This window comes from Mustela nivalis (assembly GCF_964662115.1).
Source record: "Mustela nivalis genome assembly, chromosome: 11".
Classification (NCBI taxonomy): Eukaryota; Metazoa; Chordata; class Mammalia; order Carnivora; family Mustelidae; genus Mustela; species Mustela nivalis.
The window spans coordinates 69,482,152-69,506,796 of NC_139030.1; the positions used below are offsets into that span (position 1 = coordinate 69,482,152).

Sequence of the window (24,645 nt, forward strand, 5' to 3'; positions counted from 1 at the left end):
TGGGGAGGGGCCCGAGAGGGGAGGTGATGCAAGGCTGGCGCAGCCAATGGCTACGGAGCCGCCGGCTGGGGGGCGGGGCCGAGGCGGCTGACGGGCGTCGGGCGTGGCCTATCAGCGCCCAGCTCCGTGCTGGAGGGGGGAGCGGCATCATGGTTCAACGTGGGTCAATTTTTTGTGAATGAGGAGGGGAGGTTGTGGGGCCGCCGCCGCGGAGCACCGTCCCCGCCGCCGCCCGCGCCCGAGCCCGCGCGCCCGCCCGCCCGCGCCGCCGCCTCAGCAGCCTGGGCCCGGCGCGCCGCGGCCGCGTCCCCGCTGTCGCCGCCGCCCGAGCTCCCGCCCGCCCGCCGCCGGCGGTGGTGGTGGCGGCGCAGGCTGAGGAGATGCGGCTCGGAGCGCCCGCGCGGGGCTAGAGCGCCCGCCCCGCCGCCGCGGTAAGCGCACCCCGGCCCGGCCCCGGCCCGCGGGCCATTGTCCGCCCCCCGCCCGCCCCCGTCCCCGCCTGCAGGCCGTCGGCCCCACGCCCCCCCACCATAACCCCCCCCCGGCCGTCGCGGGCCCGGCAGGTGGACGCCCGGGTCCGCGCCCCGGCCCCGGCCCCGGCCGGTGCGCAAGGCCGCGCGTGGCGCCCAGCCCGTGGGTTTCCGGAGCGGGAGCCCGAGCCCGTCCTGCACTCTTCGCTGCAGCCCGGCGGCTGAGGCCGGGCCCGGACGGCCGGCTGGCCTGGGGGGAGGGGGGAGCACGCGCCCGGCGCCCGCCCAGGCCGAGCCCTCGGCAGGTGGGCCGGGGGGCGCCCGGAGCCGGGCGGGCGCCGTTTATGTAACTTTGTCCAGGGCTGTGAGTTTGCAGAAAAACGTCCCTGCCCGGGGCTCGCGGCGCGGGTGCCCCGGTCCGTGACGGGAGGGGTGGGGGTGCTGCCCGCGCCCCCGGCTGGGTGCCCGTAGGCTTTTCACAGGCCGAGATGTGGCCCCGTCCTGCCCAGACAGTGGGAGCCGCGTTTCCCGACATTGCAAAAGCACACCACGGGATTGTAAGCAAATTATCTCGTATTTACATTTAACGTTGGAATATTTGACACTGTTACAGCACGAGACCGCGCGTATCAGTTGGAAAGGCCGGGGGTGGAACCCAGTGTACTCATTTAATGCACATCAAAAATTTGTAATAACTTGCAGCAGCTGATATGAGTGTTTTCTTTATTGCATGTTGTAAATTGACCTGCTGTGACACAATTTTCAAATAAAGCGTTGCAGAAATTAAACTTAAGTTATTTTAAAACTAATGACTTTCTTAACTAAATCTTAATTGCATTACTGTAGAGACCTGCCTAATTGCTTGCTGAGAGCCGCGCTGCCTGCCCTGGGTGAGGGAGGAAGGGGCCTGGGCAGTTACTTTGCTTTCTCTCTTTTCTCTACTCAGGCTTTTCTGTTTATTTCCCACCAACCACCTAAGCATGGAAGGCCTGGGAGTAAACATGTAAACAGCCCTCACCCAGTGCCAGGCCAGCAAGATTCGGGGAATGCTGGTGGGTTTGCACCTTGGCCTGGTTTCACTTTTTCTTTTGTAATACGATCGTGGTTGCCTGGAGTTTTAATTGCCTGTGATAATTCCGCGCGTTAGGTTAGGGATGGTTCTACGAAACTGATGTGGTTTCAGAATGGAGCCAGGGAAGGTGGTGGTTGGTGACGATCAGGGAAAGGAAGGAGAGGCATCGAATCAGGAAAACTCAGCTGCTTGTACACGAATATACACTCCAGCAATTACAAAGCAACAAAAGTTATTGCAGAATTTTGCAGTAACTATGGCAACACAATTACTCTATTATAATTGGAAATGCAAAATGCCACCCTGTTAGAAGTTTCATCAGAATGGAGTTTTGGATATCAAAAATAGGCGAGATTTAATTTTTTTTTTTCAGGTAGCTCCTGAGAATTCTAAAATCTGTGTTCAATTATCTATTTTTAAGACTGATCAAGCTTTCCCAGATATTCTACTCCCTTGGATCTGTGGCATCTTTCCCCAGAATTCACATTTGTGTGGGAGGCAAGTATTTTCCTGCCTTAAAAACCACACACCCTGACACATTGTAAGACTTCTATAGCTTTCTGGGTTCTGGGCTTTTATTTTAAAGATCAAATACCATCCTAAAGAGAGCGGTAGTCAGAAGAGGAGCGGGATTAATGCAGCAGGCAGATGGAACACTGCCCTCTTTAGGGTTAGTTGCATTCTCCGGCAAGCTGGCAGCAGGAGAGCCTCTGGGGGAGCCTCTGGGGGAGCCCCTGGGGCTGGGGGTGTGGGGGGTGGCGAGCGGATGACTGTGGACTCCGGTCAGCCTGGATGGCCTAGGGAACAAGGACAGATGTGGCCACAGCAGCCCCGAGCCAGAATGTTCTGTGGTCAGCAGCTTCCGAGCCCTGCAAAATCAAACTGTCCACATGCCATGTTCTCAGAGGCCTTGGGGGCTGTTGCTGTAGCAAGGTCGACAGAGTGGCATGGTACCCTGGCCATGTGCCGTTGGAGTGGCTGATCTTGACTTTCAGCGGTCAGAAACCTGCTTTATAAGGCTGTCTCTCTTGATGTGTACCAGGGGAACTCCAGTTCTGGAAGTTTCCACACATTGTGGGGTTGCTGCAGTTTAATTTCGTTATAACTCTTTCCTTTTAACTACTGCATATTTATGCCCAGTAATCGACTTCCATTTCCCAGCTTCATTGTGAGGTTTCAATGCAGCATGAATGGCTTTGAATTTCTCATCCTTTGATGTTGGGGGTGGCACCAGAGGAAAGGCGACTTTGTGCCGTCTTAATTGCCAGAGCAGAAGAAACATTTCATCACTCCTGTAGAATCCAGCCATACCGTTCTCTATTGAAAACGGCTGGGCTTTCATCGCTCAGAAGCTTCCCTGAGTAATAGATTAATACCTGATGTAGGGAGCCGGAAGGGGGGCCGGGGGGTGGAACGCAGGGAACGGGAGACAACTGCTGCGCTGGGAGGCCGCGGGCGACAGGCTGTGGCCAGGCTTGTGTTCCTGGACCAGAATCGATGACTGCAGCTGGAGCTAGGGGCCCGGCCCAGCCTGTGTGTGTGTGTGTGTGTGTGTGTGTATGTGTGTGTGTAAGCTTCAGATTTTGCCCTTGCTCTGCAGCCTGTGAAGCTGGGCTCCAGCCCTTGCTCTTCTCGCCAGGGTGCGAGTCCTTGCCCCCTTGGGAGCAGCTCCCCATTGATCCTGGGGTGGGAGGGGCAGGCATCAAGTTAGGGAAGGAGTTTTGTTTCCATCTCAGACAGTCAGTATGTGCTGGGGTGTTAGGGGGTTTGGGGCCACTGATCTTGACCTCAGAGAAAGGTGTAGCATCTTCTGGTTCAAGTTAGTCCATGGCAGAATTGATGCTGCATTTTAACAGATCTTGACAGCATATGTTTACAGACTGTTCCTTTTGGGGAAAAAAGTCCCAAAGTAAGATCTGTGAGTTCTCTTCCGAAGATCAGTTTTCTCTTCTGGGGTCTGTTTAGGGGTGCAGGCTGGGCTGTGGCATCTGCGACCAGTTGTATGCCTTTTCTGACCTGCATCCTACCTCATGTGCCAGAGGGAAGGTCCAGGGCCCTACATGGGTCAACTTTCCTGTGATCGTCCATGTAACATCGGGAGAGATCACTGTCTGCATCACTCAGTGTGGAAACTGGAACGTCTCCTAGTGAGCAGGTCATACCGCTAGCTAGTGATTGTAACAGACCAGTAGCTAATGTTTTGTGAGCACCTGCTTGGGGCCACGTTTTGTTGTAAGTACTTGGCCGTGTGCATCCCATTTCCCTCTCCCAGGGCCTTTTGAAGCAGTTGCCACTGGGCCTGTTTTGCAGAGGAGGAACCAAAGAGAGAAGTGGAAATGGAGCATCTGGTACTCCTGGCTGTATCAAGTCCCAGATGCTGATTCTCCCTCTCTTCCTGGCCTCTGCAAGCTCAAGTTCAGTGTTGCTGAGGCGTTTGGAAGAGCATAGCCTCTTTGAGAAGATGTCTGTTGGGAAGATCTTTTGGGTTCAGAGGGGTCTGGGAAAGTAATTCAGGTTTTCTCATGTTGTCTGCTGTCATGTGTGTGGCATTGTAGGACTGGAAGGGATCCTAACAACTGTGTCAGCTGATGGTCGTTGCATCCTGTGCTTGGACCTTCTGAGCCTGTCTGAGGGTTGGCAAGGATGGTGGAGGGTAATTTGGGCTCCACGTCCACTTCAGCCAAAGCACTTTGGCCTTCCCTATTTTGTCTGCAGGATTGCCTTGGAAGATTTTATTGGAAGAAAGCATACTAAGGACCAAAAACTTTGAAAAACTACCAATTTAATCTATTCTTACTGTCACACCAAGCCAGAAACCTTAAAGATAAAATACTGACAGATTTAACAGCATAAAAATTAAAGACAATTCATTTTGGCAGAAGATTCCATAGGTGAGGTTCAGAGACAATGAGAGAAGTATATAATAAGATGTGCCTATATGAGCCTAATAGATAAGATGTAAAGAGCTTTTGCAAACCAATAGAAAAGGGTGAACATCCCTATTGTAAGTTGAGCAAAGACCATAAATAATACAAATCACATGAGCTAATGTAAAAAGCTTAGCTTTATTAATGGATGGTTTCAGGTGAAAGAATCCATTGATGCCCACAGTATCAGCAAAGGTTGTTTGATCAAACACCTGTTGGTTGGGATCACAATTCCTATCTTCCATAGTTTCTGTGAAATCAAAATAAAGTTTTATGTGGCAAGTACTTAGAATGGGGCATGTAGTGAGCACAATGTTAAATGTTGGCTGTTACTATTATTTGTTCTCTGGAGAGCAAATCGTAATTACTTAATTACTCTCCAGAAAAGTTTTATGTGTCAAAAATTGAAATGGTGGTTTCTCTGATCCCAGTAATTCTGCTGGTTGGGACAATTTATTCTTGGGAAAGAATATGATAGGTGCTTAGATACCCAGATATGTACAGGGCATGTTATGAATAATGTATCACCACATTATTTATAAAGACGATACTTATTAAATACCTTTTGGTATTTTTGTCCTATGGGATGTGGGTGTGCAGGCTCACAGACCAGAAGCGTTTGGTGTGTTGAGAAAATAGGTCTGAGCAGTAGTACCAGGGGGTCCCTTATTATTATTATTTTTTTTAACTACTTGGGTCTCTAAAGTGATAATGGTGGTCTTCTGGGGTGGGTCTTCTGGGGAGATGGGATGTAAGGGACTATCTTGACTTTACATAGATGTTGGTACTGTGTATACTTTTGCTCTGAGTGTGTATTACCTTTTTTTTTTTTTTTAAGATTTTATTTATTCATTTGACAGACAGAGATCACAAGTAGGCGGAGAGGCAGGCAGAGATAGAGGGAAGCAGGATCTCCACTGAGCAGAGAGCCCGACGTGGGGCTCGATCCCAGGACCCTCGAATACAACCCGAGCCGAAGGCAGAGGCTTTAACCCACTGAGCTACCCAGGCGCCCCTGAGTGTGTATTACTTTTTAATAGTAATGCTTTTTTTTTCTTTAAGCCTGGTATTACCATTGGGGGATAAACACTCTTCAGCTTCATTATTTATAAAGAAGAGAAACCAAGTCCTTGGGAAGTTGATAAATATGCTTAGCATTAGAAGAATTAGGGGATTTGTTTCCCTGACTCACCTGTAAGCTCTCCTGGCGGGGAGCTGGCCTCCTGGGTCTGGGCAGTCCTGGTCTGGTCCACGCCGTTAGTCCTAGCCTAAGTGGTCTCCTTCAGAAGTAGATCTGTCCACTCCATTCCCTTGCTCAAAACCCTGTCCTGACTTCCTGTTGTTCTTGGACCCTGGGAGTCCTGTCCGATCCTGGCCTCTGTTGGACCAGCCTCCTGTCCTGTTTGCTGAACCTCAGCCCCCTGCCTGCTTTGCTTTGCTTTGCAAGCCCCTTGCAACCCAGAGACCTGGTACATGCTGTTCCCGTTCCTCCCCACCAGCTTTCTCCATCTCTTCCTTCCCTGACCCTCATGGGTACAATTCCTTCAGTCCTCTGACACACAAGCCCAGCATCCTTTTTACCCCTTCCTCACAGGATCCAGTTGTGGAATACCAGTAGTCCTCTGCGTCATTGTAGTTGAGGGTCCTCTCTCCCTCAATGGGGGCTCCGTGGGGTCGTGGGGGTGGAAGCACTCTGGGGCTGACTGGTGGGGTGGCTGGGGAAGGGGCATGCCCTTGGCCTAGAGGGGACCTGCTCCTTGGGCCTCAAGAACCTGTTCCTGCTGGCACTTTGGAATTGCCCATTTCCTCCCTGCCTCAATCTGGAAACTGCTTCGTCCTGATTTTGGAGATTAGATGCTGTTAAGTAGACACCGTCCATACAAGTGGAGTGGGTTCTGGGGATGCAGAGAAGCACGTAAGCTTGTCTTCCGCCAGGCCATCCCCAGGCGCCGGGCTCAGAGGGCTCACCACTGCTTTTACTAATGACATTTCTCCCCTGTTTGCTTTGTGTCGTAATTAATGACCTTATGCAGTCATGTCTTATTTAGCCCCATAATTTTCATATGGTACCTTCATATGGGTGCGACTATAAACATTTTGTCGACTGCTCTGTTCAAAAATGTGGATGTTCGGCTGTGTATGTGGATGTTCGGCTGTGTTCGTTTACTGTTGTTTATGAAGTATCCTATCTGTGAGAGTCCAGTGCTCTTGTAGGACTGAAGTTGGAACCTGAAACAATGAATGAGTTTTTAGGGCCTGAAAGCCAGAGCTGACCTTCCACATGGGGGTGTCGCTCCAACAGGGATGGAGCCAAGCGTTCCCCCCGGGAGCAGCTGCTCTGTGTGCTGCTGTTTGCTGGGGCGGGTCTTTTTCAGACTTGGGAAGACAAGGTTTGGTGGCCCTCCACTGGGCCCTCTTCGGTCGGGGAGGCGGGGTGATGCTTGTGGTTGGGAGCAGGTTTCCTTAAAGTTTTGAATGGGCCAGTTATTATTTTGCGAAGCCTTAGCCTCACCCCAGTGCAAGTCCAAGAGTCAGGTCAGAGGGGGTGGCATGAAGCAGTGAGTGCTCCCTGTGTTGGGAGGATTCGCTAGCAGGTGCAGAGCGCCCCGCCTTTCCCCCCTCCGCCCGACCATTTTGACCAGGAAGCTTTGGCCTCTGCCCTGTGAGCAGAGACGTGGGTGGGGACAGGAGGAAGAGGGGATGAGCACACACAGGTGCACCAGGTTGTGGGGAGCCAGAGGCTAGGGAACAGCGGCTGTGGAGCCTGCCTCAGTTAGGTTGTGGTGTTTTTTAGCCAGAGCCAGAGTTGCAGGGTCACAGCAGCAAGCTGTGAGGGCTCCCAGGCTGGAGTGTGTGAGGAGGGGTGAGCTGGACACAAACCAGGGGGCTGGCTGCCGGCACTGCCCCGCGAAGGACTTCCTCCCCTGCTCATGGGTGCTGTCTGCTTGTAGCTTCATCGAGGTTTCTGTCTTCTCTCCGATTCCTGTGAGGTGCCAGGCGCCTGGCTTCTCTTGTCTAACCTGATGGAGGCAGCATGGTCGGGATGTGAGTGTGCATGCTTCCTCTGTGAGGCCCCCCTGGGGGGCCCCAGTCCTGAACGTGCTTGGCCTGCAGCACTGGCACAGAGGGCTTGGGCGAGAAGTGAGAGTAGCCCACACTAGGAGGACACGGGAGGCCCTTACCTCATCCAGCCAGTGTTCCTGAGAACTCTCTTCTGGGTCCAGGACTCCTTAGAGCAGCTGTGAGAGCCCAAGCTCTGTGGGAATGAGCATAGAGAACATTCTGGAAGGGACCTGAGCCTGCCTCTAATCTAGCTGTTGTTTTTATAGGTGGGGAGTCAGAGGCTAAGTCTGAGCTCCACTTGGCCTCTGTGAGGGCTTTCTCTCCAGGTAACTGTGTCCTCAGAGTATCTCGGCAGAAAGCGGGGTCCCAGCAGGGAGGGCAGATCACAGCAGGGAGCTTGGGTCCTTTCACGTTGACACCAAAGCTCTCCCTCTTACACCTGCTGTTCCAGCCCCACAGGCCTGAGGGGTTGGAGTACTCTGATGAGCCTGAGAGCCTGACCCCCACTTCCTCTTGGGGGCCAGACACCTAGAGGAGGTGAAGTCACCCAGCAGGGTCTGCAACCCAGTGGGGCAAGGCTGGGCCATGAGATGAGTGGCTTCAAGGAGTGTGGCATTCACGGGGGGCAGTAGCCTTCAGCCCCTGTGGATCTTTAGAACAAGCCATGAGGGGTTGTTTGGGAAGAACTGCCCTGGGTTAATACCCTGTCTGCTCTGGAATTATGTCTGATTTTGTACTGAGAAGGTTGTCCTGGGTGACTTCGGTCCCCATTCCTTGGAAAGCCTTTCTTTGCCAGCATAGGGGAGCTGTCATTCTTTCCTCCTCAGCCGTCCAGGCTGGAGGGACACATGGAAAGATGCGTCACTTCTTGCCTCCGTCTCCTTGTGATTTCTTACTCTGAAGCACATTGTTTTCTTTTCACCTTTGCTGTCCTGTTGGTTTTACGGTGGCCTCGTGTGTCCCCTCTTGTTGGCATGGACAGCAGTCCCTGCAGCATCCCACCTGTCATGCATTCTCATGTGCCCCAGGGAAGCCTGGGCTGCCTGGGTTCCCTGCCCCCAGTGGCCGTGAGCCTCGCTGGGATTGGGACTCCAGCAGAGGAGCGTCCCATCACCTTTTCAGGCTGATGGAGAGAGTTGACTTTTTGGGACATGGGGTCCACAGACAGCAGTGGAAAGTGTATCCCCAGCTCTGTTCCCAGATACTGGCGGAATGGAGAATGTTCATCTAAATGTTTGCATTTTGAGGAAACTGTTATTTTCAGAATTCCTTTTTTTGGGGTGGGGAAGGGCAGAGGAAGAGGGAGACTCTCAAGCAGGCTCCATGGCCAGCACGGACCCGACGTGGGGCTTGATCTCATGATTTTGAGATCTAGACCTGAGCCGAAATCAAGTCAGACCCTCACCAGCTGAGCCACCCAGGTGCCCCCAGAATTCTTTCTGTTAAACAGTGGACGGGGCTGAGCGACAGGCTTGTCGTGGGGCTGTACTGTGGGGCCAGCTCCTTGGGTGGACTTGCTGTGGGTGTGGGTGGGGCTCACGACTTGGGGGTGTGTATTGGTTCTGTTTCCGGGGTGCTGACTGGCCTGGCGTGTATGGGAGGGGTCTACAGGTGAGGACATTTTGGCTTCTGTGGCTCTGGGGTGCTAAGGATAGACACAGGTATTGAGTCAGACCGGGGTTGAGATCCCAGCTTCACTGGTGTGACCTTGTAGCCCAACTGGCGCTGCCTTATTTCTGCATGTCCAACATACTGCCCGTTAGTAGGGGAGGCCAGTGGGGCTGTTGCAGGGCCTGGGAGCCTGTCCCCAAGGCTTGGCCCTTCTCTTCCATCTCTCCTTGGGCAGGTCTCAGGGAGGCGGTCATGTGCAAGGGCCGTGATGGTGACTTTGGTGTCCCTTATGTAACTTCAGGGCTCCTTGAGGTTTCTGTGCTGGTGCAGGCTGTCTCTGGCTGCACCTGCCGAGGTCACAGCCGGGTGAACACCTCCCTGGAGGACCTCAGTAGCGTGGGGGAGCTGGTGTCTTTGTCTTCGCCAGCAGAGATTCTGTCTTGACTGCTCAGCTGCACCTTGCCCACTGCTCACTGAACAGCGGCAGCTCGCAGGTCACTGCTGTGCACGGCAGAGACCCGGCAGCCAGGCTGTGAGCTGCACACAGGGCTTGGGCCTGGCCGTGGCTGTCCCACTGTGCCTGGCCCTGGACCGTGGTACGACTCGTCCCCAGGCCAGAGGTGCTGAGGTCCGCAGCCCCAAGGCTGAGCCTTGAGCATGCGTGATGGACAGCTCATGCTGGGGTTTTGCTGTCTGTGATGCTCCCTGGTGTTCTGGAAAAGGGAGCTGTCCTGGGACCACGCAGACGCGTGTTGCAAGTGCAGTGACAGGTTTGCTCCTTCGCCACTTGTCTTTGCCCTTCTTGGTCATGCACTAGCATGGAGCCTTAGCCATATGGACCAAGCCTTGCTCACCTGCTGCCACTGGGCTGCCGTGCTGTCTGAAGGCCATTCCATGTGCTGGTGGCTCGAGGGAGCCTGTGTGGCCTGGGTGCATGGCTTGGGGTTGAGGGGGCACAGCAGGGGTTGAAGGGGCAGTGCTCCTGGGGAGGCTGGTGAAAAGCTTGGCGACAGGAGGCTAGGTTTCTGGTACCTGGTGGGCATGGCCTTCCATGGGTGGCTGCGTGAGTATGAATGCAGGAGAACAACTATGATCTTATTGTAGGACCTGGTGGCTGTGGTGAATGGAGGTGAATGGAGGTGAATAGAGGTGAATGGAGGAGCTAGGAAGCAGAATACCAGGTTATGTCCTTCTTGGGATTATAGAGTCTCTCAAAGGAGTCTTGAGAGCAAGAGCAGGAAGGTATTTCCAGGAGCTGTCCATCAGATGGGATCTCTCTGTGGCAGATTCACAAGGCATCGTGTACTGCAGGGAATTAACTGACTTGCTTTCAGGAAAGGTGGAGAATAGTTAAGGCAGGGCTTGATCCAGCCCCTCCACAACATCATCAAGATGAGCTTGTTTCCTTCCCTGGTTTGGGAGAGTCAGCTTCTGGCATAAGAGGGTCCTGCCAGCTACTCTCAAGACTTCATGTACCCTGGTTTATGCCATTAGGAAAGACAGCATATTTTTCCCCAGCAAAGTCTTGGATTTATTCTGCTCAGTATGGTTGAGGTCACTTGTCCACCTCTGTACCATCACTGGCCAAGGGTATGGAACGCAAACTGGCTCAGCCTCTTCCAGAAGCTGCTTGAGGAATCTGCTTCCCTTGTGTGGAAATCACTGTGATTCGAAGGATGGAGAGAGAGGATGGATGCTGAGGAGGGACCTAGTGCATGTCAGCCTCCACAGAGCCCTCTGCTCTCTGTGGCCCTAGCTGCAGATCCAGAACAGTGTTCCATGGGAATTGCTATGCGTAGTGCTGTACTGAACACAGATTTTATCTCGGAGGTCTTGTAGTGGCCCTCTGTGGAGGTCACGGTGGTCGGGGGAGAGGGCTCAGCAGGGTCTAGAAATGGGGCACTCACTGGGACTCACTTCTATGGCAAAGAATGCTGAGCACGCGGACCTTCCTGGGTGCCCTTCTCCCAGGTGTACCCCGGGCCCTGGAAGGCAGTAGCATGTGGCTAGAGCTGGCCAGCTGGCAAGGTGGATGGGGTGATCTAGAAGCTTCATCAGGGAGATTCCTCCATTCTCTCCCTCTACCAGCTGGCCTGGATGCTAACAGCCCTGGGAGGGGCCCTTGGAGTGGGGCAGTGGAGCCAGGAGATGGCAGGGGCTGGGTCTCCTGAGGCCTGTGGCTGCTTCCTCCTGACTGATCCCCCAGGGATTCCCTGGGTAGTGCTCCCAGGCGACCCAGGAGAGCCAAGGCAGTTATCTGAGGAGGCCCTGGAAGGCGTTGGACCCCTGCTAGCTCTCCTGCCCAGCACAGAGGTGGACACTTCTGAGGGTATCCTGAGAAGACAGCGTGGGAGAAGACCCCTGCCCACTAAGCGCACTCAGCCTGGCAGTTCCAAAAGTTCCCACCTCACATGTCTCCCTCTCTGCAGGCAAGGGGTGCCTTGCGGAGAATGAGCTTTGAGATCAGGTAGATGGGTGGCAAAATCCCATCTTCACAACCTTACAGTGTGTTCGTGGTCTGATATCCAGCTTCTCTGTCCCTCAGTCTTCCCAGCTGCAAAGTGGGCATGAGAGTCTCCGCTGGGGAGGATTGTTGTGATCATGGGAGACATAGGGGTAGTGGCCTAGCTTCTCTACCTGCCACGTGGAAACGTTGACTTTCTTTAGGTTCCTGTGACCAGGAACCTCCTCTGCCCAGCTGTGTCCTGCTATACTTCTTTCGTGCTGGGCACTGTGGTCTTATTAAACGTTCTCCGACTTCCTTACTCCCAGCGGATGCTTGAGCAGGCTGATCCCTGAGGCAGGTGGTGGAATGGTGGGCAGCTTGGGTTTGAGCCCACGCCTTGTTCCTTAGGTGCTGCTTGGAATGCACAGTACGGCTGTCTGCCCCTGGGAGAGGGGAGTGCAGGGCTCGTTTTGTAAGGCACTGCCAGGTCAGAGAAGCAGAGTGGTGAGGGGCTCTGCATTTTAGGAAGGGGTCCAGGTACATGTCCTGGTGCAGCTGTGTACAGGCTGCAGCATGGCCACAACAGGCCAGGCCTGTTTTCTTTATGCATGATCAGAGCAAGGTGCCCCTGACCTCACCAAACTGTGGGGACCATTGTGATGCCCCTGTGGGCTGGGGGCCTCGGCCTGGTCATCTCCCCAGGCACGGAAGGGTCTCAGCCGGAGGCAGAGAACTTCAGCCCTGCACATCCCTCCCCCAAGGAGATTTTCCTGAGGTGTGGGGGAGGCTCCTGGGTTATGTGCTGGTGGTGGTGGTGACTGGCCCTGCGGGTTGGGTACACAGCTGGACAGCAAGTGGTGGGACTGCTGCTGGGGAGGCCTCTTGTCTGTCTGGGTCGAAGGTGTTCCTGCCCCTCAGGAGCCCTGCTTGTGGCTACCCTGGTACCTGTGGGCAGGGTGGCCGCTGCAGCAGGTGACCTCACGGAGGCCACTTGTCACCAGTACCCCGTCTTCCCTCTCTTTATTTCTCAGTTCATTTCTGGGATGGACAGCTCTGGTGACTGACAGGTATGGGCACACATACACATGTGTGTATGTATACATGTGCGCATGCGCACTCACAGACCTGTGTACGTGTGTGCATGCACACAGACACGCATGTGCACACATTTACACAACACACATGTACACACCTAGATACATGGACATGTGTACACATGCACTCAGTCACATGTACGTGTGTGCACACAGAGACACATGTACATACACACAGGCATGCTGTGTGTACACGCACATACACATGTGTTTGTGCACACAGGCACGTACATGTGTGCATGTGCACAGAGACACGCGTGTACCTGTGTATGGATGGGCATGAACACACATGGGAGCGCGGGTTAAATGTGAGAGTCTGGCTCCTCTCTTGTACTTCCTACAGACTGAGCTGCTTGCCCTGGTCCACCCAGCACTAAATGAGGAATGGCAGTTTTTGGACTGAGGTGCTCTGGCGGCGGCGGTTGGGTGATGAAATTCTCCCTCCACGTCGTGCAATCCTCACCCACTTCCCCAGCTGTGAGTGCTGTGGCCACCTTCCCTCCTCGGTGCCCCGCCTGCTTGCGTCCTGCCTGGAGGCATTCGGCTTTCCGTCCTATCAGTGGGGCCCAGGTCCAGCTGGGCCAGGACCGCTGAGGCCAGCCTTGCCCGCTGGCTCCCGGGCTGAGCTTCTCTCCTGACTGGACTCTATGGGTGTTTCTTAAGGAGGTGCAGCTGGCGCCCGTGGAGATGGTGTGCTCGTGGCATTGAGGTGCTGGATCCCTCACTTCTGTGGTGTGGGGCTGCTCCGTGTCCGGCTTGGACATGGTCGGAGTAACCCATGCAGCTCCTGTGGAGGGCTCCTGCCCAACACCCACCTGGTCCCCCGGCTCCCAAGGCCTCCAGCTGCCCCTGCTGCCACGGGACATGACCTGCTCCCGGGGGCCACACTCTTTGGTCCCCATCAGCGAGACCTTAGGAGTGGCATTGGGCCTGAGCCCCATGTTCCTCTCCGAGCTAGGACCTTGCCTGGCTCTGACGGTGGCCCTCTCACCTGTGGTCTCTCTCCTGTCATTGCCATGCCCCTGGCTCCCTATTCTCAATGGCATTTGGCTCTCTGTGCCAGTGGCCTTGACCCTCACTCTTGAAGCTTCCTTCCTGGGACCCTGCCTCCAGTCTTCCGTCTTTTGCCTGCATCCTGACTACATCAGCCTTCCCTGTCTCCTAGTCATGGCGCACCTGTCGTGAGGACCATGGCTTCCCATTGTCTAGAATAAAACTCGGGTCCCTTGCCTTGCCTCTGGGGGCTGTAGGGCTCCATCCAGCTTCCCTTCCTCAGATTCTGCCGTCCGTGCCCTTTGCCTGGCTGCGTGGACCAGCTTCCACCCTGTTTCCCGGGCTTTCCCGCTGGGCCCTCGTGTGTGTCTGCAGTCAGGGGCTTGTGTCGGCTTCCAGGACAGCGATAGGGGACCACCTCTTTTGGATGGCTGGATGGCTCCCTTTCGATTCGCTAGTGGCCAAAGGTGTAGTCATGATGTCCTTGTCGTCCCTGAGCCTGACCATCATTTCTCCTGGACCCTGTCCTTTTCCTGCCTTGTGATGAGAAACAGATGAGGAGGCCACAGGGGCTCTGAGTCCTGCTGTTGTCACCCTGTCCTCTGGAAGTGCGCGAGGCCAGGTGTGTGTGTGTGTGTGTGTTGCTGCTGCCAATCTTGGCCCCACTGCTGAATTGTGCTGCCCCCGAGTTGCAGGGCTCCTTCCCATGGGCTTAAGGTCGAGACGTAAGGAAGCAGATGGTTTGTATGGCCGCCCCTTCCCACAGCCCATCTCTGCCTTCCAGGTCCTTCCTCCTAGGGCTGGGCTCCCTGTGCTGCGCTCACAGCTGGAGCCGTGTTCCTTGGGTTCTTACTCTCCCGCCTGCTGCTTTGAGTGGCCCCCAGCTGCTTGAAGATCCTTTTCTTTGCTTGCCATGGCATGAACGAGGTTGGGAGGCCTCAGGCTCAGGGAAGCAGAGGCTCAGGCTTTCTCCGGAAGGCCTGGAGTAGAGCTTTTTTTTTTCCCCAGGGGGCTGGGAGGGGGCTTCCTCCCACAGCAGGAGGGGCCCTTGGGCCTGTGTGAGAGAGTGTCAGGAAGAGGCTCTTCCCAAGGGAGGCCCCCCCACCACCAACGTGCTCTGGGCACCCACATTCCCATCTCTGGTTCCTGGGCCCAGCTTCTCTGTCAGGGCCTGTGTTCCGGGTAGGCACCAGCCATAAGCGGCTGGGAGTGTCTCCTGGCCTTGTCACACTGGGGGAGTAGGGTGCTCCGAGTCTCTTCATCTTCCCATGGCCCTTCTCAGCCAGGGGTCCCGTTCCCAGCTTCTTTCCTCCCTTGCTGGCCTCTGTTCCTCCTTATGAGAAGGCCGTCCTCTGCACTCTGCAAGTATGTGTGGCCTGAGCCTCACTTTGCATTCCTGTTCCCCTGGCCTGGCCCTTTTCCTCCATTTCCTGGTGTCCAGGACTGTCCTCTGTGCTGGCTGGTGTTGTGGGAGTGCCACAGCCGGCTCGGAGCACTGGGGGGAGGCATGGCAGTGGATAGTGGAACCCTGGTCGGTCCCTGTCCTTGCAATTCTGCTTTACTTGGGACAGAAAGGAATACTTTGTAGTTATCAGGCAAACTTGGAGCATGTTGGATTGGGAGAATGAACTTTTGTTTGTTGCTTCGCCGGGGACTATGTCCTTGCTGCTCAGAGGGGCCTGGTCTGGAGTAGCTGTTCTGGCCCCCAGCCTCTCTCCCTGTCACTGCCCAGCCCAGCTCCATCAGGCCTGTTCTCCAAGCCCGGCTCACTCTCCCAGCAGCCAGTAGTGTTCTCCTCCTTTCGGATCCCAGGCTCAGAGACCTCTGAGTTGGAGTGTGAAGGATGGGGCTACTTAGTGACTGTGCCCTTTTCTGGAAGACGCGGAAGCCGGGAGCAGCATGGGGCCTCCCAGCTGGTAAGGACACTGAGGGCGTGCGGTGAGGTGGGCCCAGGGCACGAGGATGAGGGATGGCTACAGGCAGTGGCTGTGTCTTGTGGGCACTGGAAGGCTGGTGTGAAACCAGTGAGCTGGACAGTCACGTATGATGCTACAATAGGAAAACCAGTGAGCAGAGAACACGGTTGTGTTACATGGCAGAATGGACATTTCACTCGTGTTTTTAGATAAAATGTAAATTGTCTCAGAAAGCTCCCTCGGGGTGGGGAGTGATGGCTTCTCCTGGCCTGGACCTGCCCAGGGGACACTGGTTCTCCCCATTGCGGAGGACTTGGGGGGAGTCTGGGAGACCCCCTGCCCAGACCCTCTTGGCAAAAGCCCCTCTTGGTCCCCTAGAGATGAGAGCCCTGTGGCCAATGCCGGGATGGCCAATGGAGGCCCCTACGGGTTAGCTCTGTGGTTACATGTCAGAAGGGGAAGTATTTCTCTTGTATGGCCTGGGAGTGTGTCTTATTAAAGCTTTGCAAGATCATCAATGTTAAGGGAACTAAATTGGGAGAATAGATCAGCGACACACATAAGCAGTTACTATAATTGGGGAAAGTACTATTGATTTAATGTGCATATGTGGCAGAAGCATGTTTGATGAGTGCCTTGATAAGAAGAGACAGGCTGGGTGTCACAAAGGCAGGCAAATAAAAAAAAAATCCATTAATTCTTCTATTCATTTAAAAAAATGGTATTTCCGGCTCTTACAGTGACAGTTTAATAATGAGGGTGCCTAATTTTAATCTGTTAACGTGGGTGCGTGCCCTGCCTAGCTTGGGAAACCAGCTCCTGTTGGTGTGATTCTGAGCCGTGGTTGATTGCCACGGGGAGCGCAGAGATCCGGGGGACCTCAGGTGAATTCCTAGTCTGTCGCCCCGCAGGGCCGTGTGAGCTCTGCGTCACCCAGGTTTGCCCAGGGAGCTGCCTGCAGAGCCGAGGGAGCCGGTCTCAGCTGAGAGAGCGTGTGTGTCACAGGGAACTGGGGTGGTGGCTTCGTGACGCCCTTTCCAGGGTGTCTCACCCAGGGCGACTGTCATGTCACTGGTGAGGTTCTCTGAGTGCGGAGTGCTGGCAGGGTTCAAGCGAGTGACACGCATCCGTTCCAAGATGGGCTCATTCCCACTGCGCCGTCCCACGACATAGCTAGTAATTTTGAAACCACTGGGGACAAGTTACAATCGTCATTTACCAGCTTGGGGTGAAGAAATGAAATCAACTTTCATTTACGTTTTCTGCATGAGAATCAAATGTACCTTCTCTCTTTCTTTTCTTTTCCCTTTCGCATTTGAAAAATGGGTTTCCATTCCCCAGAAGTTAACGTTTTCCGCATGCAGATGTAGTTAGAGACAACAAAGAGGCATGTTTGTGTGGTCCTGACTGCATAAAAAGAAAGGGGATTGCTGAATTGTAAATCACACTTCTAGAATATGCTGAGACCCAGCGCCTCTCAGCCCCGCTCCCCAGCCCACGGTGCGCCTGCTGGTGTGGGGAGAGGGGCAGTGCCCTTACTCTGAGTCCCTAGACTGTGTTGTTTTCAGAGCAGGCATGTGAGTCACGTGTCTACTGACAGCTCACTCCCCACCAGCACACTCTATGCGTCCTGGTGCGTGTGGGGGTGGCTGGGGGCTCGGTGTCATTGCTCCCACTCAACGTCTTAGCTGACCAGACACATGTGACCTGCAGATCCTGTGGGCGGGGGCTCTTGTTCCATGGCGAGGGCCCACCGTGCCCTGGGGAATGTGACTGCCGCTTGCCCTTATTTTTCTGACGGATCGCAGGCCTGCGTGGAGAGGGACGCCCTCTTGGCACTTGCTTCTGTGAAACTGAGGACAAAGAAGGGTAATAGGCCATGCAATAAACCGTTTGGGAAGTTCATTGAATTTCTGTGTTTGTATAGCTAGCTCTCAAAAAAAAATCTTTGCTTGTCATGGTGGCAGGAAGCACATGACCTCAGATTTGCTGTCCTAACCACGTTACGTGTCCAGCTCAGTCATGCCAAGTGCATTTGCGTTGTTATACGACCAACCTCCAGAACTTTCTTGTCTTATAAAACCAAATCTCGGGACACAGTAGACATCAGTTCCATGAGTGTTTTTAAAGATGGGTGGCTCTTACTGTCCTGTCATTTGCCAACTGTGAAGTAAAAGATGGGAAGAGACAAATGTTTGTGTATACAGTAATTATGCATATATGCAAATATATAAGACACATGTGTACATGTCAGGACTGTATGTGAGCATATGGTAGATAGGAAGTGCGTGTAACCTGCTGTGTACTCCGTGTTAGCATGAGGTATGTGGCGTGTCAACCGTACACATGCGTGTGCGAGTGTGTGCACACAGTGACTTCCAGGGGCCTCTGGGGCATGTCCCCGAGCAGGTGGAGCATGGGCCTTCTGAGGCACGTTCCCTCCCACTCCTGGGCACCACGTTCTCCAGCCTGACCGTGTCATTCCCTTCCCCTAAATGACGTGGCTTGCAGGCCGCCTCCCTGACCCCATGTCTCCTGTTTTGTAGCTGGTCTCCCCGCTGTACACCTGCCAGACGGGAGCCTCTGGTCTGAACTCCTTTCCCACCCCAGTTGCCTGGCAACCAGCTGAGTCCCCGTGCCCCTCAACTGTCAGTGCCTTGGTTCAGGTGCTGAACTTTGCTCACAGCCATGATCCCATCCTCCCTCCTTAAGACTGATGCCAAGGCGGCACCAGCTTATAGATCAGAGGCCAGAGGGCCCTGGGGCAGGGCAGCTTGTGGCCTCAGGGACTGAGCAGAGGAGGGAGAGTGCTGTGGATGGAGAAGAAGGCTAGCGGAGTCAGGACTGCCTGCACCTGCTGGGCATCAGGCTGGCTCGGGCCGCAAGGCACAGGGCCCTGAATGATGCCTTAGGGGTACGGGGGTGCAGGGGAGGGGCTGGCACTGAACTTTAGGAAGTGCGTGGAGGCCTGCAGAGGCAGCCCGGGGTCAGGGTGGGCAGGTCCAGAACGGTGTGCGCACTGGCCGAGGTGAGAAGGGTTTGAGGACTTCTTGTCTGTTGATAATTGCCAACATACCTGATGTCACCGTGTCTTCTCTTTTTCCCTGGATGTGGCCTGCTTGTGTCTCTCCTGGGCTCCCCCACCTGCCGTGGGGCCCAAGACCAGCTGGCCAGGTGGTTGGGTCCCCTGGGGCCAGTCCTCTGGCATTGGCATGTGAATAGGACCCTGCACTTGGCAGCTGGCATCAAATCGATGCTGATGGGGCAGACGCAGGCCAGGCAGAGCTCTCTGGGGAGGATTTCCCAGGCTGACATGGTCTGTGCTGAAGGCGACTGCTTTCAGAGATGAGGCCAGAGACAGAGGGGGAATGAAGGGACATTTAGAACAAGACTCGCTAGCATCTGAGCCTGCTGTCACCTGGGCTGTGGTTAAGTGGCACCGAAGCTGTGTAGCCCAGGCTGTCCTTAGGAGGTGGTGCCGTGCTCGGCTCTGCATTGGCAGGCGGGAGGGTCTGTCCTTGGTCCTGTGAGTGCTAACAGGCATGGAGTCAGGTCTGTGGCCAAGCCCCGGCTGCTTGGGGCTGTGAGGCGGTGGTCCCTATCCCAGAGGAGCCAGCTGATATGGAGTGACTTCCCTTATCTGTCAAGGCCCTGGTCTGTGAGGCGCTGGTACGGCGGCACTCTGTTGTGTGGGATCCTTCTGCCTTGGGCTTATTCATGAAACAGGGTTCCATAGGGACTGCTCCACCCAGCCACAAGTGTGCACTGTCACATTTGTGACAGTGGTGTGGTACCCTGTGCTCTTTCCCGGGCTCTCCAGGTGCATGGAGGCATCACTGACAAACAGGACTGGGTATATTTGAAGCGCACTGATGTGACACCAGTTGTGAAAGGCTCCCACAGTAAACTCAATCCCCACAGACCTCCCTTCCCCCTGCCAGCACTTGGGGTCCGCACTCAGCCACTTCTGGTGCCCAATCCAGTGTCACGACATGTTGTGCCTGTGCTGTGCATCAGGCTCAGCCTATCCATCCTGTAATGGGATGCTTACACCCTTGATCGACACCCCCCAGGGATGCCCATCCCAGCCCAGCCTGCTGTTTTTTTGACAGTGCCCCAGGTATGGTCTGTCAGGCTGTGCTGTGGAAGTGCCACATTACTGACAGCAGAGGATGCAGGTTTGGGGCCAGGGCAGTCCCCATGGTGCATCTCCTGTTCCCTGGGTGGTGACAGGTAGAGTGTCATCTAGGGGATTCTGCCAAGGGGGCTGGGGCCAGGCAGTGCCTTCCTGGGGCTGTGGCGTGGAGTACCGTTGGCCAGAATTTGCCTGCCCTGCTTGAGGGCGATTGAAGCCTGTGGGAATGGCATGGCATGCGTCTGCTGCGGTCAGTGAGTGCAAGTGTGAATGTGTGCAGCTATCCTGTGCATACACCTATACAGGGCCTTGGTGGTTGGGGTGGGCATGGGCTCAGGCAGACGTAGTCATGGACGAGGTTCCCTGGGCTGAGGTCCCGGCTATTGCAGGCTGTGTGGGAGGCCCTGCTGTGGATCGTGGCTTTTCCTGGGTGGGGAGGTGGAGCTGGGTCCCCACTACAGCTGCTGTCAGCCATCCAATTAGGAGATAGCACTGTGTTGACACTTGTGGCCACGCTAATGATTTATTTAGCTGTCTGTAATGCATCCCGAGGATGACTTTGAACTGATACCTTGCAAAAAGGAGAGCATGAGTGATGCAGAGATTGGTCCCAAGGAGAGGGAAGAGCCCAAGTATCATGGTTGTCACCTGGCCCCCACCCTGCCGTCCCCCGGGTGTCTGGCAGCTGTCGATGAGGAGCGCTGTGAGCCGCTGGGCATGGTGTCACCCGAAGAGGGCTGTGCCAGGACACCTGGGCTTCTGCTTTGGGCACCTGACCTAGTGGGGCCGGGGTTCTGTTCCAGTTCGGACTTTCCCAGAACATGGGGTTTTCTCCTTTCCCCTTCATCCCCTGTTGTCAGTCAAGTGCTTTAGTGTCATGTCAATCGTAGAGTCCCTTTCCCCATGTGGCCCTTTGGGAAGATAAGGATTCTACACCCGGGAACCTGCCAGTAACAGGTGTCTAGGGTAGAAGCGTGAACTTGTCTGTCTAAGTGCATGGCCAGCCATGCTGTTTCCCAGGAAAAAGCAGTGGCAGGCCCAGACATAGCAGCCCTGAGATTCTCTGTCCGGGGGGGTGGGGGTGGGGGACGTGGGACGTCTGCGCTGGAGGGACAGATGGCACATGAGCATGTTTGCCCTCTGTCCACCGTGACACCCTCTTCCTTTGAGTTCATTGCTTGGGTGGGTTTTTGTCCAAGGGTAACCACGGCCCTCTGCATGTTCTGTGGAAGCACCTGCAGGTGCACTGGGAAGGGTGGATGACTGTCCCCGAGCATGTGCTGGGAAGGCGGACATCAGAAGGAGGGCAGAGGTTGACTGTTAATTCCACGTCTTGATTGTCTGCAATGCTTTTAATGAACTTTTAAATAAAAATAACACTTTTCTCCTTTTAACAAAAATACTCCTTGTAAATGGACAATTTCAACAGTAAGTGAGTTTGAAAAGTGGGAACTTGCAGCCCCCACCTCTGCACTGACGGTCATGGTTCTGGGGCCAGAGCAGGCCCGGGGGCACTTGCTGTGGGGTCACCATGAGAGATGGGGGCACCAATCACGGCCACCAGTATGGGCCCCTCGTGGGTCTGATGGCAGTGCTCCTACGGGTCGCTGCTTTTCCCTCCAGCCTGCATATGGCCGAGCTTTGGTCCCAATACACATGTGTCTGGACCAGGAGTTAGTCTGTGCCTGACATTCCCCTCCGCTGGCAGCCAGGGGAGACAGCTGGTAGCTGGGGCTCCCAGTTCCGGTTTCCCTCTGACTCTGGCTGGTGCTCCTGATACTGGACAAGGACCCAGCAACAGAGGTGCCCGGCATTGTCCATGGGTCCTGGGTTCTGCTCGATGGGTCGGCTGGTGCTGCTAACCCAGGTAGCTGGAGTTGGGGAAACATCAGGGTGACTGGATCCCCTCTGCCCTTTCACACAGTAGTGCCTGACTCACAGGGGTTCACTCGCATGGAGTCCAGAGAATTTGGGGTTTGGGAAAACCCACTCCGGGTACAGAGTCCTCTCTGTGGCAAGCAGCACATGCTGCCTTCCCAGGAACCCTGTCTCAGGTTCGTGGGGACCTGTGACAGCCCCACGTCACCCAGCGGGGGAGGAATGTGCACCAACAGATACTGAGACATAGTAAAGGAGAGGCTTTTGGTGGCAGGTGGAATGTCTGTGTCCCTCTTTCCGTAGGCGGCAGCGGCCCTGCCCCTTCACCCTGCTGTCCTCTTGGGGACCCCACTCACTGTCCAGAAGGAAGCTGGTGAGGCAGCTGGTGGAGCTTGTCGAGACCTGGCAAGCAGGTCAGTCTGCCCCACAGAGGCCACCTCCACGGAGCTGTGTGGTGGTACATAGCAGGTGGGAGTCTGCTTCGGCTTGTAGGTCAGTGCACGATCCCCTCCCGTGCCCTCCATCACTGGTCCTCTAATTCCTCTCAGGGAGTGCTTTCACCTCTGCCGACTCCTGTCTCTTGTATACATACTCGGACATCCCAAACTCTGTCTCCTAAGCGGAGGACTATTGGGGATACATCTGCACGCCACGATTCTCAAACTCTGGTGTCAGGATCCCTTTATGTTTCTGAAAATCAGACCGGACCCCAGAGAGCGGTTGTTTAAATGGCTTATGTCTATGGGTACTTACCACATTGGAAACTAACACAGAAATTACAAAAATATCCATTTAAAACTAAATGGATCACATAGTAATACGGCAGTGTATTTTTTTTATGAAAACTGTTTATTATGTAAAACAAAGAAAGGAGGGAGAAGAGAGGCATCATTTAGCATTTTTGCCTGTTTCTATAATGTCTAGCTTGGTGGAAGACAGCTGGATTCTCCTGTCTGCCTCTCACATTTAATCTATCATGATTTCTGGAAGACTCCACGGTTCACCCATGAGGGAACAAGGGTGAGAAAGGCGAATAGCATCTTATTGTTACCATGAAAAGAGTGTGGACTTCTCCCACCCCCCGTAGAAGTCCTGGGGACCCCCAGGGACCTTGTAGCACTCTTGTACCATGGTGGTTTCCTTGTGGTTGAGCACAGGGTCAGGAAGAGGTTTAACCTTTATTAATGGGAGTTGACTAGTCATCTGGCTGATGGAGGTGTCTCCTGTCACCGAGCTGTTTCTCCTTTTCCTGGGACAGTCAGTGAGGGCAGGTTCCTAGCTTCTAGCTGGTGAAGTGCTATGTACTTATGTTTATGTTGGGAGCTGTGGGAAGATTATGGGGCTGCATGTGGCCTGCCTGGGGGCACCCCGGGTCCTGCTCGGAGTCCTGTTCTCCTTCGGGGGTTGCAGCCCTCTGCCTGGGTTGCCCCTGGCCAGGGCTGTCTTGTTGCTTCATGATCCATCAAGTTTTCTTGGGGTTCCCTGCCGGCCGGCTGGCCAGAGTCTTTTCCACTGAAGTTATTTTATTTAGCAGATAACGGAGACCAGTATTGTTTTATCTGGGTGTGTTATCCATTTGAACCCTTAATCTAAAGAGTTTATTTTATCAAGCAGTTTATACATGTTAAAACTAAGATATGGTTATTTATCGGTAACTAGATGTAGCCATCTGGAAAAAGGATCCGGAGGGCTGGGAGGCCATTTTCTTTTGTTCCTGACAACTAGTTGTTCCTGTGTGTGCTTGTGTGTGCAAGTGTGTGTGTGTGCACGTGTGTGTTTCTGAGCCCGCATGTGTGCAGGCGTATTCATGTATGTGCATGTGCAAGTGTGTTTGTGTGCTTGTGTGTGCAGGTGTTTTGGTGTGTGTGTGAGCGTGTGCTCGAGTGTGTGTTTGGGGGAGCACCCCATCGGCTTGCTGCTTGATGCCCATGCTGGTGCCTTTATCCCTTTACCCTCCACCGTCTGCCTGTGGCCTCCTGAGTAGGTGGAAGGATCTGGGCTCTGCTCGGTAGAGCCTGCATTACTCAGATTTCATGAAATACTTCATATGTTACTCCTCTTAGAACACACTGAGATGGTGTTTTATTACTTTCAAGTGTAGAGGCTGTTCTGAAGCGAAAAAATAAATCTGTCCCAACAAATTGTGGGGAAAAAAACCTCAAGTCTTCTACATGATCATCTGTCCTAAAACAGCGCTCTTCCAGAACGTAATTGCTCGAACCTCCAGCCTATGTTTCATTAAGGATGTTTGCTGAAGAAAATAATGCTTGTTAATAAAGCTTGCCATATAAATAAGACTTGGGGAAAAAAAATCACTCCATCAAGAGCTGGTTTTTTGATTAAAATTTATTAAAATTTAAAATAATTTTAATTAAGCTCAAATTACGTATTTATTCGAAAATATTTACATTAACAGTTATTTCATGGGTATTTTTTTTTGTCTGATACCCTGACCTGGGTCCTCCTTGGGACTTCCACCCATTCTGTGAGTTCGAGTCGCCATGTTTGTGTCGTCATGGACACAGAATGAGTCCTGTCCTATTTCTGGGAGGTGTAACTGTCTCAGGAGGGGTAATTTGGCAAATACTTCCTGTGTATGTGCAGATCGTAGTAATATAGTATAAAGGGAATGGACCCACCAGGTAGGTATTAGTTTGGATCTTTCTTTGCAAGATGGCCTTTGAGTACATGATTCTCCCTCTGTCTCCGGGCCAGAAGGGTTCCAGAGTGGGTGAGTGAGTTTGCAGAGTAAACCCTCTCACCAGTCTTCACTTGGATCAGGAAACAGAACGTGACTCACACTCTGTAAGCCCTTTTTCCTCCTTCTGCCTGCTTCCCTACCACTCATTCCGAAGTGCACATGTCCTGTCTTCTAACATCACAGAGTCGTTCTGCCTGCTTCTGAACTGTGTGTACTGCATGTACACACGTTGCGTGTACACACAGCATGTTCTCTGTTGTGTCTGTCTGCTCTTACTCCGCGTCGATCATGTGATATGTCCATGTTGTGCATGCTGTTTGTTCTGATAAGTCTGTGCCA

The 24,645-nt window shown here is 54.0% G+C and overlaps 1 protein-coding gene across 2 annotated transcripts in view; it reads left to right on the forward strand.

Moving 5' to 3' along the window:
* The first annotated feature begins 218 nt into the window (after nt 1-218).
* HDAC4 (histone deacetylase 4) overlaps nt 219-24,645 on the forward strand; it is a 283,692-nt gene continuing 259,265 nt past the window's right edge. The window contains exon 1 of one of the 2 annotated variants that reach the window (XM_082690962.1): nt 219-431. The gene's annotated coding sequence lies outside the window, so the exon portion shown is untranslated. The remainder of the gene's footprint in view (nt 432-24,645) is intronic. The other variant, XM_082690963.1, reaches the window with a different exon arrangement.